The 15,092-nt window shown below is 46.2% G+C and overlaps 1 pseudogene; it reads left to right on the forward strand.

Moving 5' to 3' along the window:
• The first annotated feature begins 206 nt into the window (after positions 1-206).
• LOC105038722 (cytochrome P450 71AP13-like) lies at positions 207-14,757 on the forward strand (annotated as a pseudogene).
• The last annotated feature ends 335 nt before the right edge of the window (positions 14,758-15,092 follow it).

Here is a 15,092-nt window from a genome sequence, read left to right on the forward strand (position 1 = left end):
CTAGAGGGGGACCATGCCGATAGAAACTTTGTCAGTTCATAAATTCTCTAGTTCCACACCAACCCTCCTACTCTTTTTTATTTTTTTCACCTCCTATTCTCAGGCTCAAACTGACTTAAGCATCGGAGAATCAAGAACTGGAGAATCTCCATCCGATTTTTGATTTATTTTGTAGGTTTTTCTGAAGAAGATTAAATCGAACTGCCATGGCCACTCCAGCTTGGCTTCATCCAACTTTCTTTGTTTCAGATTTTGAGCTCATAGCAACAGTATGGTTATAAGTAGAATTGATTTTTTCTATTTGTAGCATGGGAGTGAAGAAACAAGAGATGAAGTGATAGGCACATAATAAGAGAGGTGATTTCTCGCTCATTCTCTCTTTCTTTATATTTTTCTTTCTTCTCTAATGCCATTAGATATCTTGCCTTGTTGTTGATTTTCTGTGGGGTTAAAAATGTTGGCATTTTGATGTCGTCCAGTGGAGATACGAGCATCTTTGTTTTGTTGGAATGAATATGTTTTATTTGATATTTATTTAATTCTCTCTATTTGAAATCTGGTTTGGGTTTTTGCTAGGGCTTGTATGAGACTTGCAAAGATTTAGGATGGACCTTAGTAGCTGTTCATGGGTCCCGAGGTCCTGCCATCCTACTGCTAGATTTGTAATAACAAAAAGTAAGAGGCCATATTCATAATAGAAAGTAAAAATAAGAGGTAGAGAGAGAGGAAGGGGGGAGGGAGATAAAATCCTAATTTATTATTCAAACATAGGATAATATTAGTTACATATGATTTTTCTCCTAATAAAATTTTACATATAGTCCTATAGGATTAAAATCCAATGAATTTATCTTAAGATTATAAATTCTAAAAACTCAAGTATGTCCTAAGTGTTTTTTTTTCAACTACAAAATATGCAAGTATTAAGATTTATTTATTTAATATTTGAGTATTTTGATCTTTTTTCTTTATTTTAAGATTTAGTGGCTATCTATCTATCTATCTACACACACATACGTCTTTTGTTATTTAAGAGCCGTCTTTTGTTATTTGAACTAGCTAACTGCTGCATACTCTTTATACTATATCTTTTTTGATATAATAAAATCTCTTCCCATCTTCATCTATGGATGTAGGCCAAAAGTCGAATCATATAAATGGTTGTATCATATTTTTCTGTGTGGTTGTTTGTTACTATTTCGAATTCCATACTAACTAATAGATAATCCTGCAACACTTGCATCAAGTTGGTAGGGCTGCCTCATCACTTCTTGTGGCAACTCTTTCAAAAATATGGACCTCTCATGTATTTAGAACTAGATAGCATGCCAACAGGAGTAATCTCACCTGCTAAGATGGCCAAAGAAGTACTGAAAACTCATGATCTCCACTTCTGCTCGAGAACTCGCCTTGTTTTTGCCAGCATATCGCCTTACGAGTTCTTGAATATAAGCTTCTCACCCTATGGTGAATATTATAGAGAAACGAGAAATATATGCACCTTCGAACTTTTCAGTGCCAAGAAGGTGCAATCATTTCAATTGATAAGGGAAGAAGAGATTTCACTAATGATCAATACTATCTCTCATTCTTCAGCAACTCCTATAAATCTTAGCAAGCTGATGATGACACTGGCAAATAATATAATTTGCAGAGCTGCGATGGGTAAGAAGTATCAAGAAGGTGGATATGAGAAGGATATATTTCACAGGTTTCTCATCAAAGTGCAGGCATTAGCAGGCAGTTTTTATATTGCAGACTTCTTCCCGTCAATAGGTTGGATGGACAAGCTAACTGGACTTGCAGGTAGGCTCGAGAAGAACTTCAGTATGTTTGATGCTTTTTACGAGCAGCTCATCAGGGAGCACGTTGACCCCGAGAGGACGAGACCCGAACATAAAGATATAGTTGATGTATTGCTTTGGTTTCAAAAGGATGGACACGTAACAAAAGATCACATCAAAGCAGTGCTAAAGGTACATTAAGTGCTAAAGGTACTTGGTTCTTAGACCTTCATATTCTTCATCGAAATTTGCATGGTTAATTTGCTTTCGCTTCTTTGTTGCGAAATACTCCAATAAATTCACTAGTTTTGCTCAATTTTTGAACTGTGCGAGGCTTTACTGATGTCCTTTCTTAAGATTCTTGTGGAGTTTCATTAAACTCGACATTAAAGAGAATTTTGTTCTTTTTTTGCATAGCGTGTCTTCTTAGCTGGAACAGAAACAGCTTTGGCGACCTTAGTATGGGCTATGGAGAGCCTGCAAGACACCCAAGACTGATGAAGAAAGCACAAGAAGAAATAAGAGCCTCTTTAGAACTAAGGCTGTGTTTGGTAACTGATAATCTATCTAGATTGCTGACAATTTAACATGGGCCCACCAGATTACTGTGTTTGGTATGCTTTTTGGGTAGCAATCCAGATTACCTTGATAATCCAGATTACCTCCTTAGGGAGAGGCGGCTATCTAGATTACCACTTGATTGGCAATGTTGTAAAAAAATTTTGGATAAAATTATCTTAAAAAAAAAATCGTACAAAATCCATCCCTTCACCCCCTTTTCCGACAGCTCTCACCCTCCCCTTATTATGTATAATAATATGACATAATATATTATAATATAATATACTATTATTATATTATTATTATATTTTTATAGTAATTTTATTGGGTTACAATAATATAGTATATGATAATATATTATAATATATATTATATGAATCCTATTATATATAACAATAAATTATATTGTATTATATTATATTGTTATATTATATTATATTACATCATTATTATATTATTACAATATTATATTACTATATATTATTTGATTATTATTATAATACATTATAATAATATATATTATATTATATTAATATCTTATATTAAAATAATATAGTATATAATATAATATTATTATATATAATAATATAGTGTATTATATTATATTATAATAATTTATTATTATATAATCATATATTATTATATATTATACTATATATTACAATATATATTATATAAATATTATTCTATATAATAATATATTAATTATATTGTTACATTATTATTTTATAATATATTATAATATATTAATATATGAATATTATAATATATCATAATAATATCTTTTATTAATATAACATAATATATAATATAATATTATTATATATAATAATATAGTATAATATATATTATATTAAAATAATTTATTATAATATTATAATATAATAATACAATATACTATATTAAAATATATTATGTTATATTAATTATATAAATATCATTAATATTATATTACTATATATTATTATATTATTATTATATATTATATAATATATATTATATTATATTGATATCTTATATTAATATAATATAGCATATGATATAATATTATTATATATAATAATATAGTATATTATATTATATTATTGTTGGGTATAAAATACCCTCAGCCAAAGTTTTGACAGGATTGACCCTCCAGGACTCCTCCGGCTTTCGACTGCAGATGGTATCTCTCCGGACTTCTCCAAACAGCCGGATTTCCACAGTACTCACTGAATTCCCCGACGGACGAACTCCCACTGCACCACCCGAGCTCCTTCGACATGAGTTCCCCCAGTCATCTATCGAGCCGCCCCAAGTGCTCACTGAGCTCCGCCGTAGCTGACCTTCTACGACTATCAGCTGTTCCCCGAATCCCTTCCAGACTTCTTCCAGCCAGGTTCAACTCCAATCCGAACTACCCCGGACTTCATCAACGGCTGAACTTCACCAACGACAGATTCCTACAACTACCAGATTTCATCCGGGCTCCCACGGGAGCCGGACTTCATCCCCGACTCCCACTGCAGGTGAACTTCGTCCGGACTCCTACGGGAGCCGGACTTCGTCCCCGATTCCTACTGCGGGTGAACTTCGTCCGGACTCCTACGGAGCCAGGCTCCATCCTCGACCTCAACTGCTGGTAAACTTCGTCCGGAATCCTAAGGGAGCCGGACTTCGTCCCTGACTTTGATTGCAGGTAGACTTCGCCCGGGCTCCTACGGGAGCCAGATCTCGTCTCTGACCCCAGCTGTGGGAAGACTCTGTCCGGACTCCCGTGGGAGCCGGACTTCGTCCCCGACTCCTACTGCGGGTGAACTTCGTCCGGACTTCTACGGGAGCCGGGCTCCGTCCTCGACCTCGACTGCTGGTAAACTTCGTCCGGAATCCTAAGGGAGCCGGACTTCGCCTCTGACTTTGATTGCAGGTAGACTCCGCCCGGGCTCCTACGGGAGCCAGATCTCGTCTCCGACTCCAGTTACGGGAAGACTCCGTCCGGACTCCCACGGGAGCCGGACCTCGTCCCCTACTTCAACTGAAGGAAGACTTCGTCCGGACTCCTACGAGAGCCAAACTCTGAGCTCCTCTCAGATAGGTAACTAGCCACCTCTCTCCGCCAGACACTCCAGTCGGACTTCGACCGACAGCCTGGACCCTCTAGTAGGCCACAGCAACGGCCGCGACTCTGCTCCACTTCCTGCGACGGATTCCGCCGGCTCCACCACCCCCCACGACAGGCTCCACGCGGCTGGCCGCAGTAATGGCGCGAATCTGCTCCACTCCCCGCGGTGGATGCTGTGCGGCTCCACTACTCCCTGGCAAGTCGCGACAACGAACGCCGCTCCACTCCCCGTAACTGATTCCACATGGCGAGCCATGGTGACAGCCACGACTCCATCCCATTACTCCTCATGATAAATTCCTCCTGGCCCTGTACGGCCCACGACGAGGCGGTTACGAACAATCGCTATCAATCCGTTGCTCCCCCTGCTTATAAAAAGGGAACCCAGATACGTTATTCTATAAGCTCTCATTTTTACCTAAAAACTCTGCTAAAATTTCCGTTCGAGCGCTCCATTCTTGTTGAGGCAGAGAACTGACTTGAGCGTCGGAGAGTCTTGCTGGAGCAACCCCACCTCCGATTTAGACTTCTTTTGCAGGCCCGACAGCGACCGCGACTCCCTCGACTCCAGCTTCTCGACGCAGGCAGATTTTTACACCAACAGGATTGACGCTAGAGGAAGGGCCTTTGTAACTTCGCAGTACCCTTGTTCTTAAAGGAACGCTCAACGGGACCGCCTCCGTCATCTTTTCTGACGTCCTCTCCTCCTTCCTCCAAACGGGACCGCCTCCGGTCATCTTTTCTGGCATCCTCTCCTCCTTCCTCCACTAGGTCTTTGCCCGATGCCTCCCCGCAAAGCATCCACGCGACGATCTACAGCCTCTGCGGCCAGATCTCAGGCTCTGACCTCACCTCCAGTTTTTCAGCCTCCTCCTCCTCCTCCAGCGACGGCGGTTGGCGCGGAGCAATTCGACCTGCTGGCGCAGCAAGTCAGAGGCCTCACTGAAGCTGTGCAGGCCATACAGCAGCAGCAGCAGCCGCAGACATCAGTGCGCCTGGAAAGAGCATCGTCGGAACATCAGAATCCGACGGTAGAGCGGGCCACTTGGGCCAGCCGCCCCGTCTTTCCCAGAAAGATGAATCTGAGGGTGGAGAGCCCTCAGTCGGATCATAATTCCACCCCTGGAAGATCTCTACCCCCATTCTACCAGAGGACCCTCGAGACCTGTAGTCGAGAGGATTTCTGGATCGGAGGCTCCAGGAGATGAACCGACAGATCGAAGAACTCCGCCATGCTCCCCCCGCTTATGGTGAGGATATTTGTACTGACCCTCCCTTTTCTCAAATGATCATGCAGGAATCGATCCCACCAAACTTCAAACTCCCCCAATTTGAAAGCTACGACGGGACTTCGGATCCGGTTGACCACCTGGAGGCCTTCCGGACGATGATGTTGCTTCATGGCGCACCCGACACCATTCTATGCCGAGCCTTTCCATCCACCTTGAAGGAGCGGTGAGAAACTGGTACTCGACGCTGAAGTCGGGTACCATCTTTTTCTTCGATCAGATGAGCCACCAATTTGTGGCCCATTTTGTCAGCAGCCGGCACCCCGAAGGGTTCGGAGTCCTCATCAACATCAAGCAGAGGGAGGGGGTGTCCATTCGGGCCTACATCAACCGTTTCAATGTCACCGGCTGGAGGTCCGAACTTGGGACCGTCGGTAGCGATGGCCTCTCTGAAGGGCGGCCTTCAGAAGAATGACCTTTTATTCTCCCTGGAGAAGAAGTACCCCAGAATTTTACTGACCTATTGGCTCGGGCCGAAGGATACGCCCGAGCAGAAGAAGCCTTTAAAATGAAGGATGAGGAGACCGCGAGAGAGCGGCAGGTGGGAGACTCGAGTAAGCCCGCAGTCGAAAAAGGGCCGAGAGAAGCTCGGCCACATTCTCGGACTCCTCCCGGGCACAAGCGTGTCCATACTCCTCCCTGGGTATGCAAGCAGAGAAGTCCGGACCGTAGAGTTCGGCGGGGTTCTCCACCAGGAAGGCTCCGCAACTATGCCCCTCTCAATGCATTGAAAACCCAAGTGCTGATGGAGATCAGGGAGCAGCTGCCAAGGCGGAAAGGATGCACACACACCCTGGAAGCGCAATCCTAACAAGTTCTGCCTCTACCATCGTGACCATGGCCACGATACAGAGGAGTGCATTCAGCTCCGGGACGAGATTGAGGAGCTCATCAGATGAGGTCGGCTCAACAGGTTCATTCGACGCCGATCTGAAGGCAGAGAGGATCGGCCAAGGGCCCTGCCACAACCTGAACCACCGAGAGGGAAGAGTAGCCCGGAGATCAGCCTCCGATCGGGATCATCAACTCCATCACCGGAGGATCTCAAGGAGGAGCAGACCTTCCACATCCATGGGACTCGAAAAATCTGTAAATGTACTACTAACGACTTTGCTTTGAATCAAAATTCTTTCGACTTTGCATGTCTTTTTCTTTTGGCATGGACTTGTTACGACAGGGGATAACCCCTTCAAATAATCAAAACAAGGTCATGTTAGGAACAGGAGGAGAACCTCGTCCTAACATGAGCAAAATGAAAGCCCGATTAATTAAGATCAGATTGGGGGAGAGGCCCATACAACGGCCCTTAGGTGCCCCCATGGCCATGTTAGGAACAGGAGGAGAACCTCGTCCTAACATGAGCAAAGTCAAAGGCCGGTTCTTTTAGATCGGATGGGGGAGAGGCCCTACAACGCCCTAATGTGCCCCCACAGCCATGTTAGGAACAGGAGGAGAACCTCGTCCTAACATGAGCAAAGTCAAAGGCCCGATTCTTTTAGATCGGATGGGGGAGAGGCCCTACAACGCCTAATGTGCCCCCACAGCCATGTTAGGAACAGGAGGAGAACCTCGTCCTAACATGAGCAAAGTCAAAGGCCCGTTCTTTTAGATCGGATGGGGGGAGAGGCCTTACAGCACCCTTATGTGCCCCCACAGCCATATTGGGAACAGGAGGAGAACCTCGTCCTGACATGAGCAAAGTCGAAGGCCCGGTTCTTTTAGACCGGATGGAAGGAGAGGCCCTTGCAACGACCCTTATGTGCCCCCACAGCCCCGTTGGAACAGGAGAAAACCTCATCCTAATCTGGACTGAGATCGACTACGTCAAGAACAGAAGGAGAACCTCATCCTGACGATGACAAAAACCGATCGCCCAACATGATCGGATAAAGGGAAAAGTCCCCTCAATGGCACCTCTACACCTCTACGCGACCCGCGAAAAGCAAGGGGAGGACCCTCACTCAGAAAAGAGGAGAAAATTAAAAAAGAAAGCGATGAACTACATCGGCAACAGATGAAAAACAAACTATACCAAAGACATAGGAACTTCGTCTTAACAAAGACGGGAGTTCCTACCGAACATCCCGATATCTAAGAAGGCTCTCGACACGGGTCAAGAAAATAATAACTCCTTCAAGGTAATGCTAAGTTCAGACCACGAGCTCGAGCCTACGGCCATGGATGACAAGAAAAGCAAATCAACATGGTGATAACTGGGCACCTCCAAACGACACCGACGCCGAACAAGTTGAAAGACAAAAGAAGTTCGGTGAACGATGGCCTAATACAAGATTGAACAAGGTAATGCAAAATTTTCTTATTATTTCATTAGCTAACCACGCATAGCAAAGCCCTGAAGGCAAAAAAAAAAAAAAAAGGGGGGGGGGAGAGAAAGAAAGCGACAAGAAAAGTAAAACAACACGATAACGGCTTGGAATCTTCAAACTACGTCGACGTCGAACAAGTCAAGAGACAAAAGAAGTTCGGCGGATGATAATTTAATGCAACGCGTGGATGAGGTAACACAAATCTCTTTTCATTTCATTCACAAAATATACACTACAAAGCCCAGCAGGCTAAAGGAAGAAAAGCAAAACAACAAGAACAAGACAAAACAATAAAAGAAAAAATATATACATGGGAAGATGGAAGGCAAAAAGAGCCCTAGGAAAGCTCTACTCCTTCCGACCTCGAATTATTTACTTCACTCCTTATCAGGGACTACCTCAGATTTTAACTTCTTCTTCTAGCTCTCTCTTTTTCAGCAGCATGTCCTGGAACATCCAGTGGAATCGCCGACTTTCGCCCTCTGACTCCCGAAGTTCTTCCTCAGGACTTCGGACTCTGCCTTCGCATCCTTGACCGCCTGCTGCTCATATGCCAGCTGGATCTTCAACCGCTGCAGCTCGGCCTTCCCCTCCCGAGGGCGACGGATAGCTCTCCCGTGGTTTCCCTCAGGGATCGAAGTTCGTTAGAGTCCCAAGTCGAAACGAGCTGGGCTCCTTCAGATAACCGCCTTCGAAGGCGGCAACTTCGTCGGTCGACGCTTGGAGCCTTCTCCTGTAGTCATCCACCTGCTTGCATCAGCCGCCCGGTATGCATTATAGTTCGACTCGGCATCTTGAAGCTGTTGCTGAAGGTCGGAGAATTTCTTCGACCAGTCTTGTTCGCGTTTGGCCTGGGTTGCGAGCCAAGACGAGCCCCCCTCCAGTTGGCCGATCTTCTCCCGTGCAGCCGCCAACTCTGCTTCGAGAGAGCTGATCTTGGAGGCCTGAACCCAGGATCGGTCGCTGGCGTGCTTCCGGTGTTCCTCGAGCTCCTTCTTAAAGTTCGCCTTCCTCCGGCTGTAATCCATGATTCCTTTCACATGGAGGTTTCGAAAGTGCCGGCCTCCGCAGTAGCCTCTGAGTGACTCTCCCTCAGTCTAGAAAGTTCATCCTCCATCTCCTTCGACCTTCCTGTCAAATGACGAACTTTCTTTCTCAAATGTCGGATTATGGACCTCAGTGGAATTCCCTGTGGCATGGGGAGTGCATCGGCAGGGCACTGCCATCGGGAGGTCAACGCGTTAAGACGTAACTTATTACAAAGAAGAAGAAAAAAAGAAAGAAAAAGAAGAGAAGAAAAGTCCCCCATAAGGAGGAGACCAATTTTATTGACTAAACATTTTTTGAAGATAAAAGAAAGAAGAAAAATTGCAATAAAGGAAGAATACAAGGTTAGAGGTCTCGGACCTCTGGACCAACGGGGGGACTCAGCACCTCTGGGAGGTGGTCCGCGTGCTGTGACGGTGGTGGAGGGTCTGGCTTCTCGATGCCTCGGAGGGGGGGGTGGGGGGGGGGTCCGGCTTCATCTTCGACGCCTCGTCCAAGAAGCTGAGGTCGAGCTCGAAAAATTTTTGACCATCTTCTCCTGGCAGAGCTCGAATCCTTTGTTGAATGTGGCTTGGCCAACTCAACCTTCAACTTCTTCATTTCGGTGGAAGCCTTGAACTCCTCCACCGCTTGACCCCTGGCCTTCCGAGACCAGGGTCAGGATCTGCTCCACCATATTGGCAACCTCGGCCTCCGCCCTCCTCACCGTCTCCTCCAGGGCAGCCTTCTGTTCCACTGAGGTCTGTCTCTCTCTCTCAAGTGCTTCTCGGAGATCGACCGCCTCGAGGGCCATTTTCTTAAGGCGGGCAGCCTCGGCCTGCTGACCCTCCACTGCCTTGTTTGTCGTCTCGATGTTGGTGAGGAGTTGGTGTCCGAGTTGCAAGGACGATCGGAGGGTCAGAATGGAAGCTGAGAAGTTAATTAAATGAAGAAGCGAAAGAAAGAAAGAAAGATGAATCTGCTTACCTCGAGGAAGGCCCCCAGCGAGTCCCAGACTCGTTGTGCAGGATCGACGCGGACGATCCTCTGGACGACTTCGGGCAGTGAGCACCCGTCAACCAGCTTTTTTATTAGGTCCCTGTCACTAAAGGGATTACCCCCCTGCTCCTCTTCAGAGCCGAGGGATTCTTCAGTGGCAGCCTGGCGACTGCCGACCTTGCGGGCCAGGGTCTTCCTCCTCTTCCTCCTCTCCCCCTGGCACCTCCTCAGGGCGAGGCTCCGAAGCGGGGACCTCGGTAGGAGAACTCAAACCCCTCGAGGAAGCTCGGGTGGCTGGAAGCTCCATGTCTGCAAGGACATCGGCGGCTGAGGTCGCTTGGGCGGGCGCGGCCGAACCCATCTCCCCCACTCTGGTCTTCTTCGCTAGCCCGGAGGCCGCGGCGCCCTTTCTTTTGAGAGCCTTCAGGCCCCTGGCAAGCATCTGTGCTTCTTCGGCATCCATGCCTAAAAAAAAAAAAAAAAAGAGAAAAAGAGAAAGAGGGGGTGAAAAAGGAGAAAAGAAGAGAAGTAGGGGAGAGAGAGGGAAGGAAAGGAAAAGAAGAAAAGAAAAGGGGAGATGAAATACTGGCGGGATCCAGGGGGCTCAAGCCGATGTTGAACAGAAACTGCTCCTCCAGGAGGTTGGGAAGAGAAGGAGTTGGATATTGGAGGAGTTTCTGGGAGGCTTGAAGATCGTCCTCTCCCAGGTTGGGGGCCCGGCAGACGGAGTCCCTCGGGGAGCCCCAAGGGGGCAACCCTAGCCTCAAGGTCGGGCATCGAACATAAAGAAACTTCTCCTTCCAGTTATGGATAGAAGAGGGGCACCTTTCAGCAACCTCTTTCTATCGAATTATGGGGAGAAGTACCACCAGTCCTTTACCATGGGATAACGTTTGAAGGTGTAGAAGTATCTAAACAAGGAAAGGGTGGGCTGGACTTCGACTATATGATAAAGAGAGAGGAACCCTATCAAAAATCTAAAGGAGTTCGGTGCAACCGAAGCCAAAGAAATATCCAGAAATTGAAAAAGAGCAATGACAAAAGGCAGGAAAGGAAGCTGAAGTCCGGCACGGAAGGTCTCCTAGTACAGGCAGAAACAGGGGGGAGGGGCACTAGCCCGGTCGGACGGGCCAAGAAGTTTCAGTTCGTACTCCGGAGAAACCCATACTGAACTCTTATCAGTTGGAGTTCGTCCGGAGTCAGAGAACAAGGAATGGCGTCCGACGTAAAAATCGGACGAGGTTCAGCTCTAGCTACCAGTTCATCTACCTCTGGGAGACCGAAACAGACGAACTCCTAGAGCCACTAGAAGAAGAAGCCCTGGAAGACATCTAGAATCACACGGAGACCACTTACAGAGGAGAAATCCCTAAAAATTGGGGAAAAATCGCAGACAAGATCTCAGGGGACTGACGTGCAGAGCAAGAGGAAGAAAGATCGAACAGCAAAAGGAAGAACAAGAAGAGGAAGGAGTTCCAGGACTAACCTAAGCGATTCGAAGAGGTGCGAAAATGAAGACGGCTTGAGGAACGCCTAAGGCTGGAAAGGGCGCTGAGAAAAATCGGAGTTCTCAGGGAGAAGAAGGGCGCCAGAACGAGACTGTCGGATAGAGTGGGACTCTCGGAGGAGGAGTGCGGGTTTAAATAGACCCCGAGATCCGGCATAATGATGATTGCGAATCCCCTCTGACCGGTCTCTTTTCGCCGCATGTCGCACTCACCACAGCGGGCGGTTAAAAAGTGGCAGACGACTGACAGAGCCTTTATTGCGCCATGCCTTGAGCACCGTTCCGCTGCAGGTTCCAAAAGAGCCTCTTCGGATCGCCTTGATTTGAAAAGCCTCCAGCGCACGTGCATTGAATGCCAAAATATCTGAGGACGATTGCGCGCGGACATCAAGGGAGCAACTTCGGCTGTGAAAATCTCTCTGTACTTTCCATTCGAAATTCGAACTCGGAAGTAGGGGGACTGGTGTTGGGTATAAAATATCCTCAGCCGAAGTTCTTGACAGGATTGACCCTCCCAGGACTCCTCCGGCTTTCGACTGCAGATGGTATCTCTCCGGACTTCTCCAAACAACCGGATTTCCACAGTACTGACTGAATTCCCCCGACAGACGAACTCCCACTGCACCACCCGAGCTCCTTCGACATGAGTTCCCCCAGTCATCTATCAAGCCGCCCCAAGTGCTCACTGAGCTCCGCCGTCAGCCGACCTTCTACGACTATCAGCTGTTCCCCGAATCCCTTCCAGACTTCTTCCAACCAGGTTCAACCCCAATCCGAACTACCCCGGACTTCGTCAATGGCTGAACTTCACCAACGGCAGATTCCTACAACTACCAGATTTCATCCGGGCTCCCACGGGAGCCGGACTGCATCCCCGACTCCCACTGCGGGTGAACTTCGTCCGGACTCCTGCGGGAGCCGGACTTCGTCCCCGACTCCTACTGCGGGTGAACTTCGTCCGGACTCCTACGGGAGCCGGGCTCCATCCTCGACCTCGACTGCTGGTAAACTTCATCCGGAATCCTAAGGGAGCCGGACTTCGCCCCTGACTTTGATTGCAGATAGACTTCGCCCGGGCTCATACGGGAGCCAGATCTCGTCTTCGACCCCAGCTGCGGGAAGACTCCGTCCGAACTCCCGCGGGAGCCGAACTTCGTCTCCGACTCCTACTGCGGGTGAACTTCGTCCGGACTTCTACGGGAGCCGGGCTCCGTCCTCGACCTCGACTGCTGGTAAACTTCATCCGGAATCCTAAGGGAGCCAGACTTCGCCCCTGACTTTGATTGCAGGTAGACTCCGCCCGGGCTCCTACAGGAGCCAGATCTCGTCTCCGACTCCAGTTGCGGGAAGACTCCGTCCGGACTCCCGCGGGAGCCGGACCTCGTCCCCGACTTCAACTGAAGGAAGACTTCATCCGGACTCCTACGAGAGCCGAACTCCGAGCTCCTCTCAGACGGGTAACTAGCCACCTCTCTCCGCTAGACACTCCAGCCGGACTTCGGCCAACAGGCCTGGACCCTCTAGCAGGCCACAGCAACGGCCGCGATCCTGCTCCACTTCCTGCGATGGATTCCGTGCGGCTCCACCACCCCCCACGACAGGCTCCATGCGGCAGGCCGCAGTAATGGCCGCGAATCTGCTCCACTCCCTGCAGCGGATGCTGCGCGGCTCCACTACTAGGCAAGTCGCGACAACGAACGCCGCTCCACTCCCCGCAACTGATTCCACATGGCGAGCCATGGTGACAGCCACGACTCCATCCCATTACTTCTCATGATAAATTCCTCCTGGCCCCGTGCGGCCCACGATGAGGCGGTTACGAACAATCGCTATCAATCCGTTGCTCCCCCTGCCTATAAAAAGGGACCCCAGATACGTTATTCTATAAGCTCTCATTTTTACCTAGAAACTCTGCTAAAATTTTGTTCGAGCGCTCCATTCTTGTTGAGGCAGAGAACTGACTTGAGCGTCGGAGGGTCTTGCCGGAGTAACCCCACCTCCGGTTTAGACTTCTTTTGCAGGTCCCGACGGCGACCGCGACTCCCTCGACTCCAGCTTCTCCGACGCAGGCGAATTTTTGCACCAACAATTATAATAATATATTATTATATTATCATATAATATTATATATTGATATATATTGTAATGTATATTATATAAGTATTATTTATATAACAATATATTAACTATATTGTTATACTATTATATTATAATATATTTAATATATTAATATATTAATATTATAATATATTATAAGAATATATTTTATTAATATAAATAATATATAATATAATATTATTATATATAATAATATAGGATAATATAATATATTATTATATTATTAAAATATAAATATAATATATTATATTATATATATAATTAATATAAATATATATAAAATATATTATATATAATTATATAAATAATATAATATAATATATTATTATTATTATTATAAGATTAAGGGGTATTTTAAAAATTTAATTTTATATTATCGATAATCTGGTTGTCGTACCAAATATATCAATCAAGATTTTCTGTAATTTTACTGCAATATTACCTACATGTATCAAATATAGTAATTAATATTACTGATAATTTAATGGTAGCAATCTATCTTGAAGATAATCTAAATTATTTTTTAAAATTACTGACGATGCATCAAATGCAATCTAAAGAAAAAAATGAAAGAAGGAGATCTTCACCGGCTTCAGTATCTCAAGTCTGTGCCGAAAGAAACAGAGGCTGTACTCTCCTGTACCATTACTGCTTCCCCGAGAGTCCATAAGACATTCTAGGATTCATGGATGTGATACACTGCCAGACACAAGAGTGTATGTCAATGCTTGGGGGATAGCAAAAGATCCTAAATCATGGGATGACCGTGAAGAGTTCGTTCCTGAGAGATTCATGGATAGTGCCATCGACTACAAAGGCCATAATTTCTAAGCTGATACCATTCGGTTCTGGTCGAAGAATGTGCTCTGCACTGAATTTGGGGACTTTGACAATAGAGCTAGCACTTGCGAGTATGTCATACCATTTCGACCTGGAACTGCCTATTTGGATGATCAGAGAAGACATTGACATGAATGAAGCACTAGGACTTATGGTGCATTAGAGTTCTCTTCACCTCGTAGCCATACACCACATCATGAAATAGCCATAAATCATATAAGTTACGGTGCCTAGTCATCTACTCTTGTAAGATTAGGTGCAAGAAAAGTTTACAGAACCAGGGGAAAAGTTATGTGCATGATGTTTTATTGAGGATGACAAGATCGGTCTACAATAAGTTCGAAACGAGATCAGGATAACGATCGGTATCCAACGAGTCCAAAAACAGCCCAAACAGAATCTAGACGGAGGAAATACTCATGAAAGAAGCTCGACAACAGACTGGTACGGCCCACGGGCCAGCACAAGCCTTGACGGTGCACAGGCGTGGTGCGCTATGCTGGCCCAGATGAGCGCGAGCACTTGCGTAGCCCACATGCA

The sequence above is a fragment of the Elaeis guineensis genome, chromosome 1 (genome assembly GCF_000442705.2).
Source record: "Elaeis guineensis isolate ETL-2024a chromosome 1, EG11, whole genome shotgun sequence".
In the NCBI taxonomy this organism is placed as follows: Eukaryota; Viridiplantae; Streptophyta; class Magnoliopsida; order Arecales; family Arecaceae; genus Elaeis; species Elaeis guineensis.